This window comes from Macrotis lagotis, chromosome 1 (assembly GCF_037893015.1).
Source record: "Macrotis lagotis isolate mMagLag1 chromosome 1, bilby.v1.9.chrom.fasta, whole genome shotgun sequence".
NCBI lineage: Eukaryota > Metazoa > Chordata > Mammalia > Peramelemorphia > Peramelidae > Macrotis > Macrotis lagotis.
Window position 1 is genome coordinate 651,617,537 of NC_133658.1, and position 27,350 is coordinate 651,644,886.

Here is a 27,350-nt window from a genome sequence, read left to right on the forward strand (position 1 = left end):
TCTTCCATGACATACTTCTTAGAGGACAGTCATTCTGAAATAATATATGTTACTTTTTTTGGCATTTTATTTTGTCACTAATGTATTATAGAAATTATTTGAGGGGTGGCTAGGTGACCCAGTGGATAGAGTACTGGTCCTGGAGTCAGGAGTACCTGGGTTCAAATCCGGTCTCAGACACTTAATAATTACCTAGTTGTGTGGCCTTGGGCAAGCCACTTAACCCCATTGCCTGACCAAAAAAAAAAAAAAAAAGAAAAAAGAAAAGAAATTAGATGAGTCATTTAATATTGCCATATTTGAAATTTCCATCTCTAGCAATTAGAATGGCAATAGTACCTATTCCCTATCTCATTAGAAAATTAGTTTTTAGATTTTAAAAAATTGTGAGGTGTTTCGTTTACTTTAAAATAGGTAGTCTCGAATTCAAAAATGTCTGACTAATTTCCCACAAATAGGTACTGATGATGGTTATTTCTTCTATCCTAGTTAATGCCACAGATTAAGGTACTGATTGTCTTAAGAGTTACTTTTTCACTCTATTTGTATTTAATCATTCCCCATTGCTTTAAAAATTTTTTAATTTAATTTTTATATAATTTGAGGGGGGGTTGTTGTTGGGTTTTTTGGTTAATTCTATAATTTGATTTAAATGGGAAAAAATTACCTTAAAAAAGGCTTAAGAAAAGAAAATTTTTTAAAATTACTTTCAATTGTTCCAAATGGTCAATTTTCTAATGGCTAGTATTTTCAAACCCTATCCCTACTCCTCTTCCCTGTGAAAGGAGTCTCACAACTGATAGAATTGTCCTAGATTTTGACACTGCCTAAGTCGGATCTTCCATGCTTTTGGATAGTAGCACTTATACCCTTGGTGGTGTTGGGGCAGCTAGGTGGCACAGTGGATTGAGTGCTAGGCCAGAAGTCAGAGAGACTCATCTTACTGAGTTCGAACCCTGTTTGCCTCATTTTCTTCATCTCTAAAATGAGCTGGAAAAAGCAATGGCAAGCCACTCCAGTATCTTTGACAAGGACCAAATAATATCTCAAAAAATTAGAATGAAATAACTGAAAGTCCTCTTATCCACTCTTTAAACTATATTATCTAGTGAAATAAATGAATAACCTATATTATAAAATAGACATTTTGGGCCTGGGTCATTACATGATAATTCTGTTGTGAAGGCTCCAAATGAAGTCACAGTCAGACAAAACTGAATAATATCAGCAAATGCTAATTTTATGGGATTCCACAGGAATCCCTTCTCTATTGTGAAACCCCGGGGGGGGGGGGGTGTCAAAGGGGAGTGAGGGGGAGAGATGTGTGTTATTTCACAGGATAATTAGATTGAAATTAAAAGTCATATTTCATCATTTGATAGGAATTAGAGCTAGAAGGTACTAGCCTCAGACACTTAATAATTGCTTAGCTGTGTGATCTTAGGTAAGTCACTTAACCCCATTCTCTTGCAAAAATTAAAAAAAGAAAATAGGTTGTGTTTTCCTTTCTCTGGTCCTTTGTTAGCTTTCCCATTATCCATGATCTTTCAAACACTGACAATGCTTTAGTAATGATACATACTCATGCAGTATCTAAGGATGTAGTTCTCATCTGGGAAGAGTGAAGGTAATAGTATTTGCTACATGCCTATTATGTACCAGGAACTCTGCCAAGTATTTTACAAATATCTCATTTGATCCTTACAACAACTCTGAGAGGTAGGCATTATTATTATCTCCATATTATAATTGAGGAAACTAAGGTAGGTAAGTCTTAAGTGATTTGCCTAGGGTCACACAGCTAGGAAGTGTCTGAGCAAAATCCAGCTCAGATAGTTACTGCAACATCTAGCTTCTTCCAGGCCAGGTGACTTGCATGTATAAAGGGCAGCTACATGCTTTCTTACTGTTTATTTATCTTGAGTATGAACTCCCTATTAGCCTTTTTGTTTTGTTTTGTTGTGTTCTGTACAAAGATCATTTTTCTGAACAGTGAAGACAGAAGCAAATTAAGAATTATGCATTCCTACCTTTTCTGTTTTGTTGACTTTTTTGTCCTGAGCAGTCTTTCTTTGAGCCTCCTCTTTCCCACAGTATAGCTCTAAAAACAATTTGGAGCTTAATAGAATTAGCACAGTACCATCCACAAACACATGGACTTATATCACCATGTGTTAGGATCACTTTTTCTAAACCTTTCTCAAGGTTATCAAGGTCACCATTCATTACAATGGAACAAACTTTGATAAGCACATACGCCTTGCTCAAATGAACAAATGAATTTAAAAGCATTTACTATGTGCAAAGCACAGTGCTTAACAGTGATAAATGCTTAATGATAATAATCAGATCATCACTGAACTTAGTTAAACTCTTTCTTTGGTTGCATTTACAGCAATCTTATATAACCTTAACATCCATATAAGTTCCTTAAAGGCAAGTCTGACACATAGTAGGAACTTAGAAATTATTAGTTAGTTGATTGAGATAAATGTCAACATAATTTTGATAATAATGGTTGTGATTATCTGTGCCAATTTTAAGAGTATATGAGCAATAAAACACTTAAAATTGAAATTTAATTTAAAATCTTTGCTTTGATTGATTTATGGTTAATGGCAGATGAGACTTTTTCCTTGCTGTGCCATACTAGAAGCCTTCCTCTATTTCTTTCCATATTTTCAGGGAACCAATGTAATTCTCAGGGGGGACTCCATATGATTATCTTAAATAGAAACCTCTAATTACATTTTAAAAGATCTTAGAAAAAATTTGGAATACAATAGTGACCAAAAATATACTACTTTCATAGGCAGTGATATTGTAGTAATGAAATACTTAAACATATTTTACTTTTCTCCATTACCACTGGTGATAGTTGAGACTCCTTACTTTTATCTCTCCCAAAATAAATTATTTCAGAATCAGCTTATAAAAGTTTTTAAATCCCTTGATATTGATTCTGCAGAGCAATCCCAGGTGAGTTTCATCAATTTAAGTCAATGCCAGGATGAAAATAAGCCAGGCATTATATGGCACATTAAATTTCTGAAGCTCGACTCTTTTCCCTTAATCTCATTGCAGCAGCAACAAAGTGGCATCCCTCACTCACTGCAATGGGGAAATAACAAAGCAAGAATAAAATTGATGCTGTAAAATGAAGCACAACACCACATTTTCATCCATGACATTATACTACCTCCCAGGAGCCAGAAAAGCATAGCCAAGTCTTTCAAAGTGAATCCAGATGTCATCCAAGACTACAGCAGGGTTTTAATTATTCAAAAAAACAAAAAAAATGCAACTCCTTAGGTACTTTCTAAGCAGGTGCCTCTTCAATCAAAACAGAAGAGTTGAGAAAACAGATGTGGTATTGTATCTGTTGCAAGACTAGGGAAGAAAAGTATAATATAGCAGCAAGTAGTAAGAGGTAGCATAGAAAATGATATTATTATTATTAACATGTATAGAACATTTGGTAATCATTAACCTACACAAAATGAAAGCTTTATTAATTTTAATACTCTAATTTTAGATGAGAAAACTAAGGACAAATGAGCAAGGGATTTGTTATTCTGTAAGTCAGTGCTAGAGCCATTTCTGTTTTGTTTTTATATTCTGACATTCATCAACATTTTGTAGAATCCTTTGGTAATCTCTTATATTTATGAGAATAGAATTTAAATGGGAAAAATTTATTCATGTTCAGGCAATTAAAAATACTAAGTGTTGCTGAAAATATGAAACTGAACCTTCGGTAATAGATTGGTACTGAAGACATGATTTGAGAATCATCAATGTAAAAGGGATAGTTGAAATCCTGAGAAAGTATGTTGTCTCTCTTAGACAGTGAAAATAGAGAAGAGAAAACCAAATACTGAGCCTTGAGAGATATCCATAATTAGCAGAAGGGAGAAGAAAAAGCCATCAGTGGAAGAGAATCATATGAATTAGGAGGAAAAGCAGTGTGATAAAGAATCATAGAAGGCAAATCAGTGGAAATTTCAAAAATGGAGTGATTTGGCAGGATCGTGTTAGTAAATGATTAAGAAGACTGAGTACCCATAAATTTATTCTTTCAATTTTTCTTGAAAGAGATCATTGGTGACCTTCAATACTAGTTTAAACTGAGTTTGAGGTCAGATTGAAAGAAGTTAAGGAGGAAATGAGTAGCAGGGAAATAAAAGTATCACCTACATATCACTTATTTGAGAAATTTGGCAATTAAATGAAGAAAAAATAGAATTAAGTATTTTTTAATTTTTATTTTTAGATAAAGGAATCCTGAGTTCATTTGAAAACAGAAGGCAAGGAGGCAGTTGAGAAGGATAATTAAGGGGATAAGTGTGGAATGGAAGAAGAGAGTAATTGTGGATGCAAAATCTGTCAAGAGTTAAGAAGGAAAGGGATTGATTACATTGGGAAGTAATTTTGAAGTGGAGGAGGGATACTTTTTCCTATGTGACTGGTAGGAACAAAAGAATGATATAAAGCTCGATTCCTTGAGGTAGAGAAATAATGGAGCATTCTCTCTCTCTCTCTCTCTCTCTCTCTCTCTCAGTAAAGGATGATGAGATAGCACTTGAGCTGAGCTTTGAAATTGTAACAGGTGGGGAGGAGAGGTATAGATGCCATCCTGTTCAAAGGCACAGAGATGGGGAGATGAATTGTGACAGACAGTAAGACAAGTTTGACTGACCAAGTACAGTGTAGCTACAGTTTTCTCTGTTTTCTTCTTCTTGCCCTTAAAATTTGGAATGGATTGCTTTTCTTACTAGGCAGAAGTGAGGTTATATATAAGCCTAGAATAGTCAGTTGGATCCAGGTTGTGAAGGGATTAAATATGCCCCCCACCAGAAAAAATATTATAAAAGGTTTTCATTTGATCCTGGAAGCTATAGGTAACACTGGAGCTTAGGGACCAATGAAGTGAGATAGTCACACCTGTGCTTTAAAAAATTGCTTTGGTAACTGTTCATGAGAATGAATTGGAGAGGTCACTAATTAAGAGATTATTACAATAGTCTACTAAATTTGAAAGGCACTGTGGCCTTGATCTAGCAATGATTGTGTGTAAGTTGTAGAAGATAAAAGATGTTATAGAAGTACAATTAGCTTGAAAGTCAGGTGAGGGGAAAATAAGAAACTGAGATTGATGCCAAGGTTGCAAAACTGGGTGAATAAAAGGATAGTGGTACCCTTGACAGATATAGTAAGTTTGGAAGGGGGTAGATTTGGGAGTAAATATAATGAATTAATCAGCAAATACTATTTATTTATTGATTTTGATAGATTTCTCATTAGAAACTTCCTTTATACAAAAGGTTCCTAGTCTATCTCAACTCATTTAACTAATTGTCCAAACTGGAAATTAAATTATTCCCAGCAATCTGAGCTTGTGCTGAATCTCACAGGATTAATTTTCTTGAACTCTGTCAATTTATTTCAGCTAAACATATGTTTTGGGGGAAATAGAACACTCTGTGTGTGTGTGTGTGTGTGTGTGTGTGTGTGTGTGTGTAATTATCAAGTTGAAAAAGGTGTTCATGAATATGCTAGGAGCAAGATGCTAACCCTATGCCCCACCTCTCTCCCCCCTCTTTCCTTTACCCACAGACAAGTTGTACTATTTTTCTTAGAAGAGTATCAATCACTTAGGAGCAGCTAGGTGGCACAGTGAATAGATCATTTACCCTGGAGTCAGGAGGATCTGAATTCAAATCCTGCCTCAGACACTTAATTATAACCTAGCACTGTCACTTAACCCCATTGCCTTGCAAAAACCAAAAGAGAGAGAGAGAGAGAGAGAAGAAAAGTGTTGAGACATTCCTTGACAAGACTTTTTTGATTTAGACTATTAATAATCAGGTCCTCATCACTTGAATAAAAAGAAGCCATGAAGAATTTCAGGGGCTCTGATACATGACTGATGGAATGTTGGGTAACTCAGACAAAAGAGCATTACTTGGATGAATCAGTTTGAGGTGGTATGTTCCTTCAATATCCTCCAGCTATGGTCAAATAATTTTTTTTTGTTAATAGTTAAATGTCCTATGAGTATCTCATTTTTAATCAGTATCAAACCTCAACTGCCAAGGGGACTATATTCAGTCAAATCTAGCCAAGAAGAAGGAGGCCAGTAGTCTGACATACATGTAAATGACTATATTATAAAATCATACTTGAAACTGAATTAGAGACATAAAAATGTTATATGAAGTCCAAAGGGGGAAAAGGTCATTATTGTTTGGGAGAGCAGATAATACTTTCTAAAGGAGGTAAAATTTGTGGATTTTAAAGGATGTATAGGAATTCAATAGCTATCAAAGAGGAAGGGCTAGAAAGATAGGATGCCACCAGATGTCAGAGGACTTTGAAAGCCTGATTAGGAGATAACATGATGGAACAGAGTGGTAGTAATGAGGGCCTGTTTTAGACTAGTGGTAGTAGAAGTAGAAGAATTGAATAGATACAAGAAATTCTGTGAAAGTAGAATCCATGGGTTTAGTATCTGATTAGGATATGAAAAGTGAGGGAGAGAGAAGAGTTAACAATAATACATAGATTTTAAATATGAAGGGAGTTTGTGAGCAGTGATGAGAGAGGATGCAGAGTGGTGCTTTGAAATGATATCCACCATTTTCAGACAGGCAGCTCTAGTGCCTAACAGTCAATCAGTCAGTTAATAAACATTTCTTAAGCTGCCGGACATTGGGCCTAAGTTATTATTTCCAGAAGCAAATATAAAATCTTATTTTTTGTTCAAAACCCTTTATGACCCTGACCTACTCCTACTTTTCTAGTCTTCTGACACCTTATGCCCCCTACTCCTCCCTGCATTCTGCAGTCTTGTGATTCTGGTCTCCTTGCTGTTCCTTGAGCAAACACCTCAAATTCTTTTCACTGGTTGTCTTGCATGCACACAGTGATTTCCCTCCTCATCACTACTTCCTAGTTTCCCTGACTTCCTTCGAGTTCCAGCCAAAATCTCAACTTGCACCTTAAGCTTTTCCCAGTTCTTCTTAGTGTAGCCTCTGGCTTGTTGGGTTCAATTTCTGCCACCAATGAATCATGATTCAGACCCAGGAATTCAGGTGTGGAAAGAAAAATAAGGATTTATTAAAAGAAGTTACAACACATAAGAAAGTGATAGAAAAGTTATGAAGAGTTTAAAGAGTAGGATTGCTGATTGAAATGGTTAGTCTAGTTGACCAGGTTTCAACAGGAGTCTGGAGGATAAAAAGAGATGGAACCCCTTCCTCAGATCTCCTTAAATTCTCCCCCAGAGTCCATGGGAAAGGTGGTGATCTGGGAGTGATCCAAGTCTGGAATTGGAGATTTTGCCTTTGGGGGAGGGGTCTCTTATGGGTAGTCTTGTTTCCAGCTCCCTGGCTGTCCCACCAAAAGAGAATGCAATCCAAAATCAGGTTGAAGGTCAGACCCTCAGACTATGGCCTAGATGATAAAGGAAGATTCCCTTAACAAAGTAAACAAAAGATTTACAAAGTTTGTCTCCAACTGAAACTAACACTCCCTATGCCCATGAATCATTAGTTCTAGTGCCTTTTCTTTGTAGATTTTTTTACATAACTTTTTACAGTTATTTTCATGTTGTCTCCTCCATTAGATTATGAATTGCTCCTCGAGAACAGGAGCTGTCTTTAACTTTCTTTGACTCCACTATACTGAGCACAGTGCCTCTTGCCTAGTTGGTTGTTGTCTTTTGCTCTTGAAGAGGACCAAAGTGACATCACTAGGTTAGAGTCAAGTTAGAGTGTGTCCTACTGGAACTGATCAAACCAGTGTGAACTTGGAATGCTGTTTCACAAACTGGGCACAAATAATGTCCTTTAGAGTGGATTCTTTATATATGGGCATCTCCTATTTCTTTGCTACTTCATTTCTGCTTTGCTTACATGTGCAAAACACCTTCTCTGGTGTGGGCATGACAAGCTAGGTGACCCTGATTCTAGGTGCTCTCTCCGCTGCACTGCCTAGCTGCCCCTTCTCCCATGGTGTTTAATCAATTCCAGAGTTCTTAAGAGAGATCTTAAGAGTATACTTGTATCACTTTCTCTGACCTTCATGAGAGTGCTTGCATTGAGTGTATTCTCTATGAAATAGTCTTTTAGGCAATTGTATGGCATTTGAACAACATGAACAGCCCATTGGAGTTGTGTTTTCTACGGCAGAATTTGAATGCTGGGCAGTTCAGCTTGAGAAAAACTTCAATGTCTGGTACCTTATCTTGCTTGGGTGATCTTCAGAATCTTCCTAAGACAATTCAAATGGAAGTGATTCAATTTCCTGGCATGGTGTTGGTATATTGTCCAGGTTTCAAAGGTATAACAATAAGGTCAGCACAACAGCTCTGAAAGACTCTGTTTCTCTCCCATATTTTCCTTCAGAGCTTCCCAAACACTGAGCACTGCTGTGCATCAGCCTTATTATCAATTTGTACATCCCTGGAAAGTATACTCCCAAGGTAAATGAATTTATCCACACAGAATTCACAATTTCTCCATTTGTTGTAACTAATGATTCCGTGTATGCATGGTATAGTGCTGTCTGATGAACCTGTGTTTAGCAGAGAACTGATCCATATTTTGTTTCATCTTAGCTTCAGAGGCTTCATTGATGGCACAATTATCTGCAAACAAAAACATCATGCAGCAACACTCCCTCCAGTTTAGTCTTGTAGTCTTTTCAAGCTGAATAATTGACCATCAGTATGATAGCTAACCTTGATGCTGTGTTTGTCCTCATTAAAGACATTTGGCAACAGAGCTGAAAACATCTTGCAAAGAAGCATGGGAGTAAGGGTACAGCCTTGTTTCACTCCATTGGTGACTAGGAAAGTACAAGAACTTCATCAATTATCCAGAACCTGGACATGCCTGCTGTCATGAAATTGATGTACAATACTGATGAACTTCTCCAGGCAACCAAATTTTGACATGATTTTCCTTAAGCCTTTTTGACTGACAACATCAAAGGCCTTGATGAGATCAACAAACGTTGTATACAGACCTCTGTTCTGCTTCTGGTATTTCTCCTGGAGTTGTCAGGAAACAAATAGCATATTGACCATTCCTTTACTCTTCCTGAAGCCACATTGGCTCTCAAGTAGATGACCATTTTCCAGGGGAAGCATCAGCCTATTAAGGAGGACTCTAGCAAGAATCTTGCTAACAATAACCAAGAGAGAAGACTCCCTGCCCCTTCTATCCCCAGTGATTGTCAAGGACAATGTATTTCCTTTACCTTTATAGACATGGACAAAAGAGGTATCCTTGAATTTCTGGGGGATGATCTCCTTGCCAAATAACCTGTAAAATTTTAATCAGCTTTTGTATGAGCAATGGAATCGTAATCACCTTGTAATTTCAATTAGAAATGTCAGCAGATACTTTGCCATAAGAGAGCCTAATGGCATTAAAATCTCTTCTTTAGTTAGAAAATTGCCTTGGGAAGGGATTGACTTCAACCTGAGTTAAACCATCAGCATTGATTGATGATAACATATTGATAACCATATTGAAATGCCCAGCCCATCTTTCTAGGATCATATCCTTATCACTAATCAATATGGTTCCATCAGCACCATAGGTCTTTGACCCATAGATAGCCTTCATTCAGGGCATCATAGTAGTACTTTGGATTGTTGTTATCTGCATAAAAGGGGAAGCTAGGTAAGGCAATGGATAGAGCACTGGCCTTGAAGTCAGGCAGACAGGAGTTTGAATCCAGCCTCAGACACTTACCACTTATTAGGTGTGTGACCTTGGGCAAGTTATTGCCTTGCATCCATGGCCATCTCCAGTCATTCTGATTCAAATCTGGCCACTGGACCCAGATGGCGCTAGAAGAGAAAGTGAGACTGGTGACTTAGCACAGCACCCCCTCACTCAAATCCAGTTCATATGCTTGCCATGATATCACCTCCCTGATGTCATGGTTGTCTTTGAGAGTAAAGGAAAATCATCATCATCACATCAGCATAAAACTGAAATTTATCTGTTTTCTAACTGAATCAGGAATCCTACATCTCTAAGCTTCACTTGTACTTCATTTTTGATGGAATCAAATGCTACCTTCTTAGAGATGAATGAACTGCTTGTAAACCCTATAGAATTCTCATTTTTTTTTCATTTACCAGCTTCTAAATTTTCCCATAATTTTTATCAGGTCAATCTTGATGCTTACTGGTGTTCTGACCCAGATGAGTAAAATGCAATGCTGTACACCACATTATTGAAAGCAATCCACTCCTTTTTTGCTCTACTGTTACCAACCATGTCTTCAACTTAGTAATGAATTGTTCCTACTCAGGGAAGTGCTCTAATCTGTGGACATTTAGTTTTCTGGAGTCATATTTCCTTACAGCTACTACTTTTGTTGAATGCAGATATTTAGCTTTGGAAAGTATAAGTCTATAATCATTCCAGCACCCTATACCACACATTGCTTTTGTAACTCTCACTTCCTGTCTGTTCTTCTTACAACAATATAGTCTATTAGATGCCAATGTTTGCTGTGAGGGTACATCCATGAAGTTTTATTACATTTAGGTAAAAAGAAGATAGTATTGGTGATGAGAAGTTCATGAGATGAAAAAGTAATAGTAATAGTAAGTAAAAAATAATTAAAAGTAAAAGTAATAGTAAGTGGCCATTACTATTGGTATTTCCAACTCTATTCCTCCCAAGGAATCTTGCCTTGTCTAGTGACCTGAGCCTACTCTAGCATTAAAGTCACCCAAAATTATAAGCTTATCCTCTTTTGACACATTGATGATAAGGGTCTTCAGGTCTTCCTGACATTTTTCTTTGACCTAATCAGGATTTTTCATAGAAGAAGTATAGGCACTGATGATGATGCTGTGGCATTTTTCTGTAAGTGGCAAATGCATTGTTATAAGCTGTCATTCACTCTTTTGATAGACATACAAGCTTGCTGACTAGATTAGTTTTGATTTGCAAAACCTATACCAGTTTCATGGCACTCTTTTCACTGCAGCCATTCTAGGAAAAACTTGTTCCAACTCTGACTTCAGTAAGCTGACCTTTATTTGCTAGCTTTGTTTCATTCAAGGCTGCTTTTGAGATGCAATATATGTGAGTTCTTTCACAAGTTCATCTTTTGGGTCTATTGAATTTTTTGTATTGTCTATATGTGTATGCACATTCCATGTACTCATTGTGAATGGAATCATCTTTGTAGAAATTTTGTACATTTTAAAAATTTCAACTGTAGGGTGGAATTCCTACCATCCTCATTGAACCAGAAGATGAGTAGTGTGGTCCTTTAAAAGGCTGCTCAGACACCCAAGTAGCTGCCAAATACCACTATAGCTTCTATTGAGCTGACCCCATGGGCTGCCTATATGCAAGGTTGTAACTATACTTCCCAGTGTATCAATACTTGCTGCTTTGTCACTTGCCTATTTATACAGGCCTTTGAGATAGGTAAAAATGATAAAATGGTATGAATGATGTCTTTTGATTCATGAATAAATTGGATTTAAGTAAAGCAGAATCATACAAAGTCATTGGCCTCACTCTTTCTTTTCTGGAGTCATCACAGCCTAGTGGCAGGATAGAGTCCCGGTGATGGCTCACCATGCAGTGAATGATGACCTTGGAGTCTTCTATGCCTATCCAAGCTTTAGGCTTGGATAGGTGTCTCTTTCATCTGCCTTCATGGCTGTTGGAACAAATTGTTCTCATTTACCTATTCTACCTGGGGAAGTCTTCACATGCTTAGGGTAGACACCCCCCTTCAACTCACCAATAGGCTTGAGACCCCTTGAGTAGCCTCAGTCTAGTTTAGCCCATCTGCCAAAAACAACTTCCCAAAATGTGGCCACTGGGCATGATACAGCTTCTTGGAGACACAGGTGAGAATTAGGTAGATTAGGTAGAAGGTAGCCCTGAAGCAGGCTCAGTAGCTCTCATAACAGAGGTACTTATCTTCCCTGAACACCCCCTACCCTCCACAGAGTATCATATTTCTCTCTCTACACTTCATATTTGCCTAAGATATTGCTATGTATATCATCCTCACATTGTGATGCTCTTTTCCTCTTTAAATTGCATTCTTATGTTTGCTTATTTGAATATTTGTTGAACCCCTCAAGTAAAATGAAAGCTGCTTAATGCCTAGACTCTTTAATTTTTGTCTTTATATCTCCAGGACTTAGCCTAGTGTCTTTGTACATAATCACTAACAATTATTGATTGAATTTAGTCTGTAGCAATCATTTTATCTTTAATAATATGTAAATAATTATTAAGAGAGACAGCAAGATCAACTTGGAGTCAAGAGAGCTAGGTTGGAATCCCATCTCCTAGACTTGGTAGCCTGGTAATGACTGGCAAATCAGTACCTCTATTTCCTCAATTTCTTATATACTTTATCAAGGTAACAACTCTTGCTAACTGTGCAAAGACACCTTAACAAAGCTTCTGTGAAGAAAGTACTTGGTAAATCTTAAGGCATTATTTAAATGTGATTTGTTATTCTTGATCTACTAGTTATTGGTATTCTTTGCAAAATCTTACCATTAATTTTCTTCTTTAGATATATCTTTAAAAATAAGTCATAAATTGCCCTCTCTGTCATATTCTTTTATCTTAGAGTCTTGATTCTCTCTAATCATGTCTCAAATCATCCCCAGTGACTTCATAATCACATTTCCTACAACAAATCTTTGTGTGAAAAACTAAATCCTTTTAATAGTTCTGTGTTCTCTAGTCAACCTGTCAGAAGTTCTCAATAGGCCTTTCCCTCAACTGGTTTTCCTTCTCTCCTAGGGAATAATAGGCTATATACAAGTTCCAGAGATACCTTTGATCCTTTCTTCTTATTCTCTCCTAGTTGCTATTTATTAGTTCCTCTTATTCCCCAATCCTAATGTGATTTATTTTCTTATCAACTTCTTCCTTTTTTTCAGTAAAGAATTTCAGTGATGTCACCAGGCCTTTAACTATTGCAAGGGAGAAAACTGTACTATGTTTTATCCATTTATTGGTTCCTCCACTGGACAATATTGCTAATGTTTTGAGGATTTTCTCTATCATTTTACTTTGTTTGGCAACAATTTCATATTTTATGTAAGATATTAATAATATTCCTAGGATATAGGGAAGAATTATATATTATTCCTGTGCCATTTTCTATTTTACAACTCTTTAAAAAAAAGCATTCAATTCACTTACACCCAAATCAGCAGACATTGATTGGGTACCTTCTGAGTGTGAGACATTATGCAAAGTATTGGGTTTACCAGGACAAAATAGCAACAACAAATTAGTTCATTTCCTCTAGGAGCTTATATTGCTAGACATGGAGGAGAATGCAAGTGGCACAAAATCATAAAGCAAGAATGAAATGTAGAGAGAAATCTGTAATCCTGATTCTCTATCTAATGATCTATTTCTAATAGTGATGTTGATTGTGTATACTTTTTTTTTAGTTTTTTTTTTTTGCAAGGCAAATGGGGTTAAGTGGCTTGCCCAAGGCCACACAGCTTGATTGTGTATACTTGATAGGTGTTCAAGATGACTCTTTAGGGGCACTGTGTTAATGTAAGTAGCTCCAGTGGATACATATATATATATATATATGTATGTATGTATATGTATATATACTAAAAGACAAGATTTATCTTTCCCATTAACTGAAAAAGAAAAGTAATGTATAATTTTGTCCACCAGATGGCATGCTACTCCAGCCACCAACCTAGTGGTTTCATCAACCTGGATGGATAATGCACTGAAGTCCAATCAAAGTGGTTTCGAGAGGATGGACAAAGAAAAACTTTTGAGTACTCAGATTCTGAATGAATCCAAGCATGATAATGTGACATAAAATACAGCTTATTAATATATTTAACTCTCTGTAACTCTATATCTAACCATTCCTCTTAGAAATTTACTGCTCTATTGACCCTCTAAATTGACAATCACAGGCAATTAACTTCTCTGTGGCAACAAACCCTTACTAGGTTTGTTGAACTTAGTAAAATAAAATTACAAGAAACAGTCAAGTCCTCTACCCTCTTGGGAAGCTTCATCCATTCTTCAAACCTCTCCTGCTTAGCCTCCCATTTCTTTGAGAAACCCCAGGAGTAGCCCCAAACCACCTTCTCTTTCAGGTTATTGAAGAGATTAAAGGAAAGGATTGAATTGCTGGGAGTTCTCACAGGATCAGGAACTGTTAACCCTGGAATTAAGGAAAGCGTATGGAATAATGTCATGAATTTGGAATATTCTCACAGCCTTCTTAACTGCTTTCAGAGAACTTCTTTGGCTCCCTATCTGTCTGGATTTGGCTAAACACTGGTTTCTAATTGACTGCTTTAGTGCTTACTCTAATCTAACTTTCTTAGCTTAGTTCCTGGTTTTCAAAAATAGTCCCTGGAACATCTCTGCAAATTAGGATGTCCCATCTTTTCCCTCCCTTTGAAAAAGAATATCAAACAGGAAGTCATTCTGTTGAACTATGGGAGTACCATGGTCTCAGATCTGCCTCCCTGATAATTGCTACCTGTCTACATAATAGCTGTTGAGATCCCCATGCAAAGAACACTCCTCAATTTTTAATATTAGGAGACACCCTGTTTTCCAGAGTTAAGACCCAGAAAGCAAGTTGTTCCCTTAGCTAGGTATAACAACAATCCAGTGCTCTCACCCTCTGGATGAACTCAACCACAGTAAAATAAAAAAAAGAAAATAATTGTTTTACACCAGCACCAGGTGGTCCTTGACCTTGGCCAAGCACCTGCCAGACCCATGATGCCCAACTATGAATCACACTTGTCTCATTGTTGTTTTTACCTCTCATTGTCAAGGCTTCAGTTTATTACATCATCATTGGAATAGATATTGAGAATTTTCCTCACTAAAGTGGGTGTCTAGTTTTTCTCATCCAATGGAATAAAGAAATCTTTTGCTTATGATCACAACTATCTCTTTGATTTTATTTTGTTGATTTAAAAAAATTTCAGAGTTAGCTGTGATTGTGATAACTTGTCTGAGCTCTTTGATATTTTTAGAGTTAACAGCAGGTGGTCCTTTGTTTTCAAGGTTGACATAGCTTAATAGATAACAATTATATAGCACTTACTAAATGCCAGACACTGTGCTAAAAACTTTACAAATCATAATCTCATTTAATCCTCACAGAAACCTTGGGAGATAAGTGTAATTATTATCCTCATGTTATAGATAAGGAAATTGAGGAAATCAGGGATTAAGTGAGATGCTTATGGTTGCACAGCCAGTTAAGTATCAGAGGTTGGATTTGAACTCAGTCCTACTTGATTCCAGGTCCAATGCTCTATCCACTGTGCTACCTTTAGTCATCTGGGTTTGTTCATCAGCACCCAAATGCTTCCATACTTCTACCTAACAGGAAGGCAGTACAGTCCAAATTTCATGGACAAAAGGGAGAGCATTATATTCACATACTGCTCTGCTCAAGAGCAAATATGCTTCCTCCCCAGCACTCTATAGGGTGAAAAAGTCCAGACTCTCCTTTCTTTTTCTGTTCAGCATTGGGACTTGCCCAGGGTCAGTCACACAGCTACTGAGGTCACATTTGTACTCAAGTCCTCCTGACTTCACAGCTGATGTTCCATGTATTGCTCCACCTAGCTGCCCCAACTACATTGAAGAACAGAGGGTCAGTCCTTAGCAATGTTCTGTCAGCTGCCTTTCTGTTCTCCCAGAAGTAAGCTAGCATTTAGGTGGTGCTCTAATGTTTACAATTTACTTTTCCAAGATTATCTCAATTTATTTTCATAACAGTTCTGGGAGAGGTGTATCACGTTGAACCTGGGATAAATAATACTTGTTGGACAAATTAGGAATCCTTAAAGGAGCACCCTGGGTATCCTCACACAAGCCTGCTTCAGGGCTACCTTCCACTTAATCTACTTAATTCTCACCTGTGTTTCTAACAAACTAGAATGCATAGTAAGCCACATTCTGGGAAATTGTTTTGGCATATGGGCCAGTTGAGGATAAGAGATTTCAAACTCATTGGTAAATTAAGAGAGGTGTCTGCCCTAAGCACGTGTAAACTTACCTGGTAGAATAGGTAAATGAGAACAATTTGTTCTAACAGCCATGAAGGCAGATAAAATAGACACTGGGGAGTGCCTAAAGCTTGGATAGACATAAAAGACTCCAAGGTAATCATCCTCTGCATTCTACATACCCAACCCTGATACTATACCTGAACTACTACTGCTCTCTGAGAGTAGAATCATGATATATCCTGTCTCTTGAGATAGAAGGGACATTAGAAGTCATCTAATCCAACTCTATTTTATAGACAGGGAACTGAGACTCAGGGAGGATCCAGAAACTTGGTCAAAGTCATGCAGGTAAATCAAAGGTGAGATATGAACCCGAGACTTCCCTGTGACCAGTAGTTTTTGTTAGTTTGTTTGTTTCCCATTCAGGGGCATAGATTTAGAGATGAAAGGGACTTTAGAAGGTCATCTATTCCATTCCTCTCATTTTATAGGGAAATGAAGATCCAGGAGTTTGTGATATGCCCACTCAAGCAGGACATTAAGTGAATAAGAATTAAACACAGTACTATGATTAAGTAAACTCTCTTTCCTCTGAAATGTCAATACATTCTGAAGAATTATGATAATTATTCTATTATCTGCTAAAAGCTAAATACAATAAATGCCTCCCTTAAATTCAATTTATGCAAAAGTCAAAACATTACCCTCTTGATATCATTGGTCCACTTTGAGAATGAAGGATGAATTATTTGGACTTAATACAAGAATCTGAAAACAACATTTTGCATTTGAACAATTTAGCTGATCAATTTCTTCTGAGTTGCTTCTCTTCTGTTTATAATGTTTCTTCAGTAAATTTTTATAAATCACTTATTTTTAAAAATTACATATTCACAAATGGTTATTTACTTTATTCTTTATTACTTTGTATGCTTTTATGGTAGTGGATTTCTATATTGTATTTTTCCAGTTATGCTACCATTATGAATCACTTATATGTCTTTATAATCCCCTTAGGTCAAAATAACCATTAACAAAGCAATTTTATTGCTTTGCTAATAGCTGTATTGATTTAATCTGCCATCTGCCAATGTCAAAGCAATACTACCTGCCATTTCCACCTTTTTATGAAAAATGGACCTTAGTGGTCATTGTCATGTCTATTTTGATTGCTTATGAAATTTATCTAATACTTTGTGTGAGATGTTTATGACTAATGTGTTTTTAAGCTGTTCATTTACTGTTGAATTATAGAAAAATTTACTAGATATGAGAAATATTCTTTTTATCTGAAATTTGTTTACATACCATTCTTAACCCAATACTTCCAGTTTTTTTCTCTTTCCTCAAACTCATATTTATACCTGTAGATTTAATCAAGGAATAATAATGGAAAGGGAATTCAGATGATGTTTATCTTTCATTCTCAAAGAAAACCGTGATATTAGGGGAGGTATGCCATGTCATGCACATGAATTAGATCTGAGTGAGAGGGTGCTGTGCTAAGTCAACAGCCTAACTTTCTTCTCCATAGTTATCTGGGTCCAATGGTCAGATATAGATCAGGACATTTGAAGATAGACTGGATGAGAGGCAATCCTGGTTAAGGGGCTTGTCTAAGATCCATCAGCTAGTAAGTGTCAGGTGTCTGAGGCTGGATTCAAACTACTGTCCTCCTGATTCTAAGGCTAGTTCTCTATTCACTGCACTCCCCAGGATATTGAGAGTAGGTCTCCTGAACCTTTGGTCTTTCTGACTCCAAGCCTAATGCTCTATGCACTGAACCACCTCGCTGTTTTCTAATACACTAATTCCAATAAATTGTCTAGTTCTACCATTTCTACCTCCACAATATCTCTTACATCTACCCCTTCTCTCCATTTCTTTTGTAAGCACCCTAGTTCAAGTCTTGATTAGACTAAGTATATAGGGAACTGGACTCAAATCAGAATTCAAACTTAGACCCCAGGAAAATCACTTAACTTCTCAATGGTTTCTAATACTTCTTTAGACTCTAAAACCAGGATCCTATGATCTCTTCTCACCTACATTTTTATAGTAGTCAGTGATTTTCTGTCTCCAGCATATTTGTGATCTTCCTGTCACTCTAATAATATCATGTCACTTCTCTGCTTTACAAAATGAAGAATGGCATGGTAAAATGAGAATTGAATCTAAAATCAAATGAGAGAAAAACACAACCTTTCAGAGTCTTAGTTTCCTTCTCTTTGTCTACTTTTCAATATTATTAGATTCAAAGAATGTAGTATACATTGTGTTTTCCAAATCTTGAGCTATTACATAAATGTTATCCATTTTTATTATTCAAAACCCTTTAGTGACTCCCATTGATTATCCCTTGAGTATAAACTCCTAACCCTATTTAGTCTCTGTTTATTCTGGCTTTGACTGACCTATCCAACCTTTATGTGACTATTCTCCTTCACTTATTAGGAATCAGAAGTGAAGAAGAAGAGCTTTATTGGGATGAGGAACAATCAGAGCAAATTCACCTAGTAAGAATATGGAGGGAGAAAACAGGTCTATATGGTTGTGTCATAGAGTGTGTGGAAACGAATTAAGTGTAAGGACTGGGAAAGTAAGTAGGATCTAGGTTGTGAAGGAATTTAAGTGCCAAATAGATGATCTTGGGAGTAATATGAAACCACTGAAATTTATGGAGTAGGAATGAGGAAATAAGTTAGACCTGTGCTTTAGGAAGACCACTTGACAGCTAAGTAGAGAATGGAAAATGAGGGGGGAGGGATGATTTGAGATAGGGAGAACAATAGCCTATACCAGATTGGTGGCTGAGTGAGTCAAGAGAAAGGGGTGTATAAAAGATGTTGTGAAAGAAGGAATGATGTAGAGAACCAAAGTTGATTGATCCTAGATCAAATCCCACCCATGATCATATGACCCAATATATCCAAAGTGACACAAATTAGCCTCCATTTTAATCCCCCTGGGCCTCAGTGTTATCATCTATAAAATGTAAGAGTTGAACTAGATTACTTTGGAGGACCTTTTCCAGCTCCATGATTACCAACAAGAAAACTGTCCCCCTACCCAATGCAAATCAACATCTCAGCAAATCAACTTAAAATTTTATGAGAATTGCTTAGAGAACACAATAAATTTGAGTACTTGACAGCAGTCACACAGTCAGTAGGTGTCAGAGACAGGCTTTCATCTTCTTGTCTCTAAAGCCAGCTCTCTCCCTATTACATTTTGCTGACTCTTTTGTTGAATTGAGTATAATTAAATTTAGTTCTTATTAGTGTGGATAATACAAACTTTAGGAATATTGTTGTGAGATTCTAAAAAAACCCAAACTATTGCATATTGTACTATCAGTTCTTTAATATGGCATGTTATTTGTATATTAAATGTAATTTCAACTCTGTTATCTTCTGTCAATATCACATAATTGTTTTCACATGTTAAAAATGGAATATTTTGTCTTTTGAATTGAAAAATTTCTTGTTACATATAAGAAGATGAATATCATTACCAACATTTATAATATTAGTATTTTTTATCATGTGATAAATTAATATTCACTTTGGGCAGCTAGTATTTTACTAGCAATATTGGTAATTAATTCTGCCATTTTTTGTGTGAATACTACATCCCAATTATAAAAAAAAATCTGTTTGTCATTAGCAACCTAACAAAAGAATTGTTTATTATAGGCATCAAATTTAAAATGAACTCCAGGGTGGCTAGGTGGCGTAGTGGATAAAGCACCAGCCTTGGAGTCAGGAGTACCTGGGTTCAAATCCGGTCTCAGACACTTAATAATTACCTAGCTGTGTGGCCTTGGACAAGCCACTTAACCCCATCTGCCTTGCAAAAAAAAAAACAACCTAAAAGAAAACTGCCTTGCAAAAAAAAAAACTAAAAGAAAAAATTTAAAATGAACTCTAAGAAGGTGACCGTGATGTTGAACAGTCATTATGATGATTTTTCAATATTCCATAACTTTTTATTTTTTTCTCAAAAATAAGAATAACACACTGATATATGTCATAGGGATGCCAGGTTTCAGAGATTTAGTGTGTATTACATGAAGTCAACTCTCCTCCCTTTTTTTTTTTTTTAAGGTTTTTGCAAGGCAAATGGGGTTAAGTGGCTTGCCCAAGGCCACACAGGTAATTATTAAGTGTCTGAAGTCAGATTTGAACTCAGGTACTCCTGACTCCAGGGCCAGTGGTGTTCTATCCACTGCTCCACCTAGCCACCCCTCTTCCCCACTTTTGATAAAGCACTATAGTACATTTAAAATTACTGTGGAGCAACTACAGTGAGCTACCCATATAATAGAAATAGGATTGATGGGGAAGGGACTCCAGGAATTAGAGCAAAAAATTTAGCAGCAACGACTAAGAGAACCATGTATAAAATATAGGTGTTTTTGTCTATAAGAGGAAAGTAATGGTAATGTATATCCAAGAAAGAGAGATTCTCAATTTTACTGTTCTCATAATTGATTTTTTTTTGTGATGAAAGAACTGATTTGTTTATGAATCACTCACATTTATATAGTATTTTACAATTTGCAAATCGTTTCCTTTACAACAAACTTAGGAGATTGATAGTACAAATATTATTTTCATTTTATAGATAAAAAAACTGATTTTCCCATTGTCTCATTGTTACTTATCTAAGACAAGATTCAGCTTTTCTACTATTGATGGCTCCTTTTTTTCTTCTTTTATATTAATCAAGGTCTGAGGCTTTTATCTCCATTCTCCACTTGGGGGCAGAATTATATAGCGTGTCTGTAGAATGATGTACAACTTTTGAAGTAATTTAATATATGTGCATATATGACATATAATAGATAATAGGAGAATGACAATATAAATATTGCACATACCTAAGATAGATTATATGTTTCTTTAATTCCCACATCAATTCTATAAGGTTGATAGAGAACATATTTTAATTCCCCTTTTATCATTAAGGAAAGAGGTTTAAAGAGCTTGGTGATATGTCCAAGGTCTTGAAGGCTATAATGGCAGAGCTAAGACTAGATGCCCCTCCCCCCAACCTCTGATTTCTAATCTAGCATACTTGCTACTTAATTGTTCTTCCTTTCTAAGAAGTCTCTTTTAAAATCTTTTCACAGTACATACATGATGGGGAAGGGCTAGATAATTAAACACTGGGGTAGAGGATCAATAAAGATACTAATAAACAAACAGAAATGTGGATTTTAAAGGAGGAGGTAAATTTCATGATAGAAATTCTGTTTTATTTGAACTTTATCTGCCCTAATTCCTGCAAAAAAGTTAATAAATATTTGATGAAGTAAATGGAAATTTGGAGTCTTTTATAACTATCAAAACTTCCTAGATTTTCTTACATTTGGATTGAAAAGACTTATGGCAGGAACTGAGAATGGGTTGAAGTTATTCTTAGATTTTTGAACACATCAGTATTCTATCATATTTATTTGACTTCTATAATTCCTGTGACATTCCATAAGAAATATATTTTCATGGGAAAGTTTTCAAAAGAAAATCCCAGCTGTCAGTAACCATATAAAAAAAAAGTTTCACTAATGATTAAAGAAAATTAATACAATCCTGAGATTTCATTTAATATCAATCACTTGGCAAAGTTGGTTAAAAATGGAAAATGACAAATGCTGGAGGGCTGTCAGAAAATAGGTGCATGAATACACTGTTGGTTTAGCAGTGTCCAGCAAGCAATCCAGGAAAGCAATTAGGGTAAAAAGTAATTAAAATTTTACCCAGAACAATCACTTCTAGAGCTATACTCCATAGACATCAAATAAAGGGGAAAAAAGATCAACTCTTTTTGTGATATCAAAGAACAGGAAACTAAAAGGTTGCCCATCAGGTACTGAATAAATTATGATAGGTGAATGTGAGGAAATACTATTATTCTCTAAGAAAAGATGAAGGTGATATTTTAGAGAAAGCTGGGAAGATACATATATAAATTTAGAATGAAATGAGCAGAACTGGGTGAGCAATTTATACAATAACAAAATTCAAAATTTTAAAGTTTAGAATTGTTTAAAGTCTAAACAATGCAATGATTAACTGAAATTCCCAGGGACTCATGATGAAACATTCTAGTTACTTTCTGACAGTGTTGATAGACTCAGGGCAAAGATTAAGACATATATTTTTGGGGACAGCCAACTAAGGATATTATTGTTCAAAACAGTAACTGAAAAATAGGAAGTAAAAGAATTAAATAAAATTTTAATAAAAGAAATACTTTTTCTTAATTCACTATCTAATGTAATATCAACTGGATATGCCCTAGAGCCATTACTGCAGATAATCAGCTTCTTATTTTAAAGTTTTATCTATAAAATAGTCCTAGTAAAAACACAATTATGCATTTACCAACCATGGAATAATAAAAGACTAAATGTAGCCCTTTGATGTCTCTATTCTGACTTAAAGATTCTCTACTAGAAACTTATGCTTTAACTTATCCTGCATTCTAATCAAATAAATTCAATAGAATTTTCCTTTAGCTGTTTTGGTTTGCTTCATAATAGTCTCCATCTCCCTTCATCAAATATTATCTTGACTAATTGCATTTTAAAGAACATTTTGTATTAGAAAATTAGTTCATAGAATGAACCTTTTTGGAAAAGGCTGAATATTTTACCACTTCTTTAAGAACTCTTATTATTTGTTGCATTAATATTACATCATTTTTGTTCTTACTAATTGTTCCTGATTTGTGTACAGAATGACTTAGTAAATTATACTAAATGAGCTTTCCCAAAAGTGAGACATACTCCCTAGATTGAGACAGAAAATAGTTCAAGGAATATCTTTGTCTCAGAAAAGTCCATGGAGTCCTGAGATTTTTTTTAAGTAAAGCATATTTACTATCAGAATGTTTCTCTTATTTTATGAATTGAGGTGTTGATTATTCCCATTGAGAGCTACCTTGGTAATTGATTTATAGAATTATAGTAGAATTTGAATCACTTACCTGTATTTTATTCCAGATACCTCTGAAGTAGTTTAGGAAAAAACTTGTATGGTACTTAATACTTGGAGAGTCATTGAAAATCACTAAACCTCAAACACAAAGGTGTAACAATGCAACAGAATCCAAATACTTTAGAGTAACAATAATAATGATTAGCAAAAGAGCAGCATTGGCACAACTACTCAAAAGCAAAGGAACAATTTGGAGGGAAGCTGCAAGAATTAGTCTCATTATTGATGGACTGGTCATAAAATAATGTCCTAAATGAATTTTCTACACTGTAACTGGATGTAGTAATATCATCAGAAATCTATCATAGAGTTTTGTTTTTGTTTTTGTTTTTGCAAGGCAATGGGGTTAAGTGGCTTGCCCAAGGCCACACAGCTAGGTAATTATGAAGTGTCTGAGATCGAATTTGAACCCAGTACTCCTGACTCCAGGGCCAGTGCTCCACTGTGCCACCTAACCCCCCCATGGAGTTTTGAAATTATTGAAATTTATCTTAATAGGTTTCAAAATAGCTTGATAGCTTATTCAAAAAATTTAAGAGAAAATGTTTGTGTTTCTTGTTATATTTACGTCATGACAGTTAAGAATATACTTCACTTTTTTGTCTAGAACCATGATGACGCCTACCTAGCTCCATACGCTCATAAGACTTAGAACTGTAAGATAACTTTGGAAAAAAATTTAGGACAGTCCTTCATTTTGTAGGAAAATGAAACCCTAAATTAATTTTCCAGTAAGAAGCAGAATCAAGATTTGAACTCAAATTGTTTTTTATTCTTCAAAGATCTTTGAGTACTTTGAAAATATAAATTATAAATTTCAGTTTCTTGTTCAGAAAACCCTAATAATGGATAGTATTAGCTGCAATTTGCATATGAGTAAAACTGAGAAACAAAGTGGTTAAATGTTTTCTGAAGGTCATGGAGGTACTGTTCAAAATAGAAACCAAGACTACTGACTTGCAGTCCTGGGCTCTAACCACTTGACCGCACTCCCACCCAAGAATCCTTAAAAAATTTAGTGAGTTATTCTTCTTTGTAATTAGATGTAGTGATTAGAGTGTCTTTTACATTACACTGCATTTTCTTTTAAGGCAGGGTTGCAAGCCACATAGGACACTGTCCCTTGCAAAACTAAACAAGGGATTTTCAATCTTGCAATACAATCTCTTGATATTTGTTTGTAGGTTTCACACATCAAAAAACAACAACAATGAAATCTATAATTTGTCAAATTACAATCTTTTCATTCTCCAAGTTCTGTGTCTATGAGAATTTGTAAATCTTTTGAAGAACATGCAATATTTAGCTTAGAAAATCTGGGCTTTCATATTTGGTTACAATTATACATCAGGGCCTTTCCTCCCATAATAATAAGTTTCTCAAAATTGTGGGTTTTCCCTATTTAAGGACAAATTAATGGGAATGTTAAGATATAATTCATCCAACTATTAAGTCTTTTGAATCTTCAAAATTAGAAACCATTCCTATTCTCCACCCTCCCCAAAAGAGATAGAGTAGGAAAGTGTCTTATATTGTGGCACATTAAATAACAACCTTTTGACTTAAAGGAATTAAAAAATAAACAGCCTACACTGACAAGTCAGTAAATCATGTTTAAAAAAATAACTTGCCTTTCTACGTCATGCATCTTTTATAAAAGTTTTGACAAAACATTATGTGAATTATTCATTTTTAAAAATTCATACTAGGTATTTTTTCAAGATAGAATGTCAATTCTAATATTAAAAACTGAAAGTGCTGAAAATGGCCTGCTCAGAGGAATCTTAATCTTATATAATATTCTAACAGCTGCAACACAATACATATTTTAACCTCCAGGATTCTATTTTATAAGGTGATTGATATGAGAGAGCTAATTTTCCCTTAAGACTATTCATTTTGAGAAAATAACATCTTGATATTCACCAAATTATATGGCAGTCTTATATAGGAATTTATGCATATGTTCTGAATGCTGTCATCTAATTATTTGGAAATTTCATTCTAAAACCACGAGTTTAGTTAAATGGTAACTTTGCTTTCGTTTTTTTTTTTTAGCATATTTATTTTGAGTGACTCTCTTAGAATTTTTCAGTAAAAGAGTCTGCTGGCAAAGTTTCCTTTTAGGATCATTAATAATATAGGATACATTGTTAATGTAGGATTTTGTGAAAAGGACCTGGGAAAGGGACCTTCAAACTTTCTTGTTTCTGTTAAATGTACCAACAAGTGTTTTTAAACTAATTGATTTTTTTGTCTCTTTCAAAATAATGTGTTGCAGTGCATAGCCTGCTGAGGTAAAGGAAAAAAGGAGAAATATGTTAAAAATGCATATATTCAAAAATAAAAACTAACAGTATTAATAAAAATAAAGTACATTTTTTATAGAAAATGGATGAAAATAAAAATTTTAACAAAGTGGTAATGAGTAGATATGGCTGGGTGCATTCCTTTAAAGAGGGTATCTTCCTTCTTTAAAGACTGCAAGGACTGGTTGAACTATGCCTGAATTCAGCATCACTCCTTTATTGCTGTGGGCTACTCTCACTCTTTATACTAATCTTTATAATTCCCAGATGTGGGTAACATCTTTATAGGGATACAGTCTTTCTTTTTTTCTTTTGAATAGATCAGATAGGGCATCTATTTCTCTACCAGGTTTCCAGTACAAGTATGTATCCTTAATAGTAGTGGATAGTATTGGGTAGTGGACTTTTCAGAGATAATTTCAATAAATGAAATGTAATTTAAGTATCTTCCAGGGAGAAACTATCAAGGTCTGGCAGCTCACTCTCTGAATGTTAGACCCTTCTCTAATTATACTTTCTTCCTTAAGAACATTGAGGAAATGATCCAGCACAGTATACTATCCTCCTGATTATCCATCCAGGTTCATAACTTGTGAATCATTCTAGAGTCTTCTGGTTATTTCATTGTCTCCATCCAGTTTGTTACCCAGTATTGTTTATTCTATCACTCTAACATCTCAGATCTATTCCCTTCTTTCCTATGATGGCTGCCTTTATTCAGGCCTCTATCTAGTACAACCAAGCAATAAACATTTATTACCAATCTACTATGTTCTCTGCCCTGGGGATAAAAAGAGACAAAAGACGTTCTCTGGCCTTTGGGAGCTTACAATTTAATGGGACAGACTGCATGGAAACAAATTTACACAAAGCCAGCTATGTATAGCAAAACAGAAAATAACAGAGGAAAGGCACTAGAATTAAGGACTGGATAAAGTCTCCCATAAATGATGAGATTTTAGTTGAGTTTTTTGGTTGTTGTTTTTGCAAGGCAATGAGGTTAACTGACTTGCTCAAGGTCACACAGCTAGGTAAATTATTAAGTGTCTGAAGTGGGATTTGAACTCAGGACCTCCTGACTTCAGGGCTGATGTTCTATCCACTGCATCACTTAGCTGCCCTTTTAGTTGAGATTTAAAGAAATTCAGGGAAGTTAACAGTGACTTGTTTGTAGAGCAGCCAAGAGGCCAGTGTCACGGGATCAAGGAATATGTGGGGGAGGAAGTAAGGTGCAAGAAGACTAGAAATATAGGAAGGGACTAGGTTGGGAAGGGTTTTGAATTTCAATCAGAGCATTTTTAATCCAAAAGTCACAAGGGAGTTTAAAATAAACAAGTGTTGATAAATTAACTAGAATGAATTTAATAGAGGAGTGACATGGTTGGGCCTGTACTTTAGGAAAATCATTTGGTGCCTGAATGGAGAATAGAATGCAATGGAGAGACCTGAAGCATGCAGACCCATCACTGGAATCTTGAAATAGTTTTTGTTTGAGGTAAAAAGGATGATTTTGAAGAGGAAAGTACTAGCAACTTTAATCAGAAAGTACAAGCCTTTCTGTATTTAGAAAGTACAAGAAGAGACAAGAAAGTAGAGGTGAGTAGAAAGAATATTCCAGGGGTGGTTAGGTGGCATAGTGGATACAGTACCAGCCCTGGAGTCAGGAGGACCTGAGTTCAAATTTGACCTCAGACACTTATTAATTACCTAGCTGTGTGGTCTTGGGCAAGCCACTTAAATCCATTGCCTTGCAAAAAAAAAGCCTAAAAAAAAGTACAAGTGTATTAGATAGCTGAAGATACCACCATTATGGGAAGTTAGTTATTAGGGAATATGGCAAGTATATATATTGAAGATGCTTGAGAAGATGACAGGACAGGCTCTGGATTAGTCCTGATCAGAAGGTCCAATGAATGACCCAACTTTTTCTAAGATCTCTGGCATATATCTGAGAGTTTGTCAACTCCTAACATATTGAGTTTAAATCTGTAC

At 35.6% G+C, this 27,350-nt stretch overlaps 1 protein-coding gene across 11 annotated transcripts in view; it reads left to right on the forward strand.

Annotated features, from left to right (window-relative positions):
- Positions 1-27,350, forward strand: part of FTCDNL1 (formiminotransferase cyclodeaminase N-terminal like) — a 124,912-nt gene that overhangs the window by 14,046 nt on the left and 83,516 nt on the right. For 2 of the 11 annotated variants that reach the window (XM_074215368.1, XM_074215372.1), the window contains exon 2: positions 8,621-26,954. The exons of 8 other annotated variants lie outside the window; for them this stretch is intronic. The gene's annotated coding sequence lies outside the window, so the exon portion shown is untranslated. The remainder of the gene's footprint in view (positions 1-8,620; positions 26,955-27,350) is intronic. One more of the 11 variants, XM_074215369.1, reaches the window with a different exon arrangement.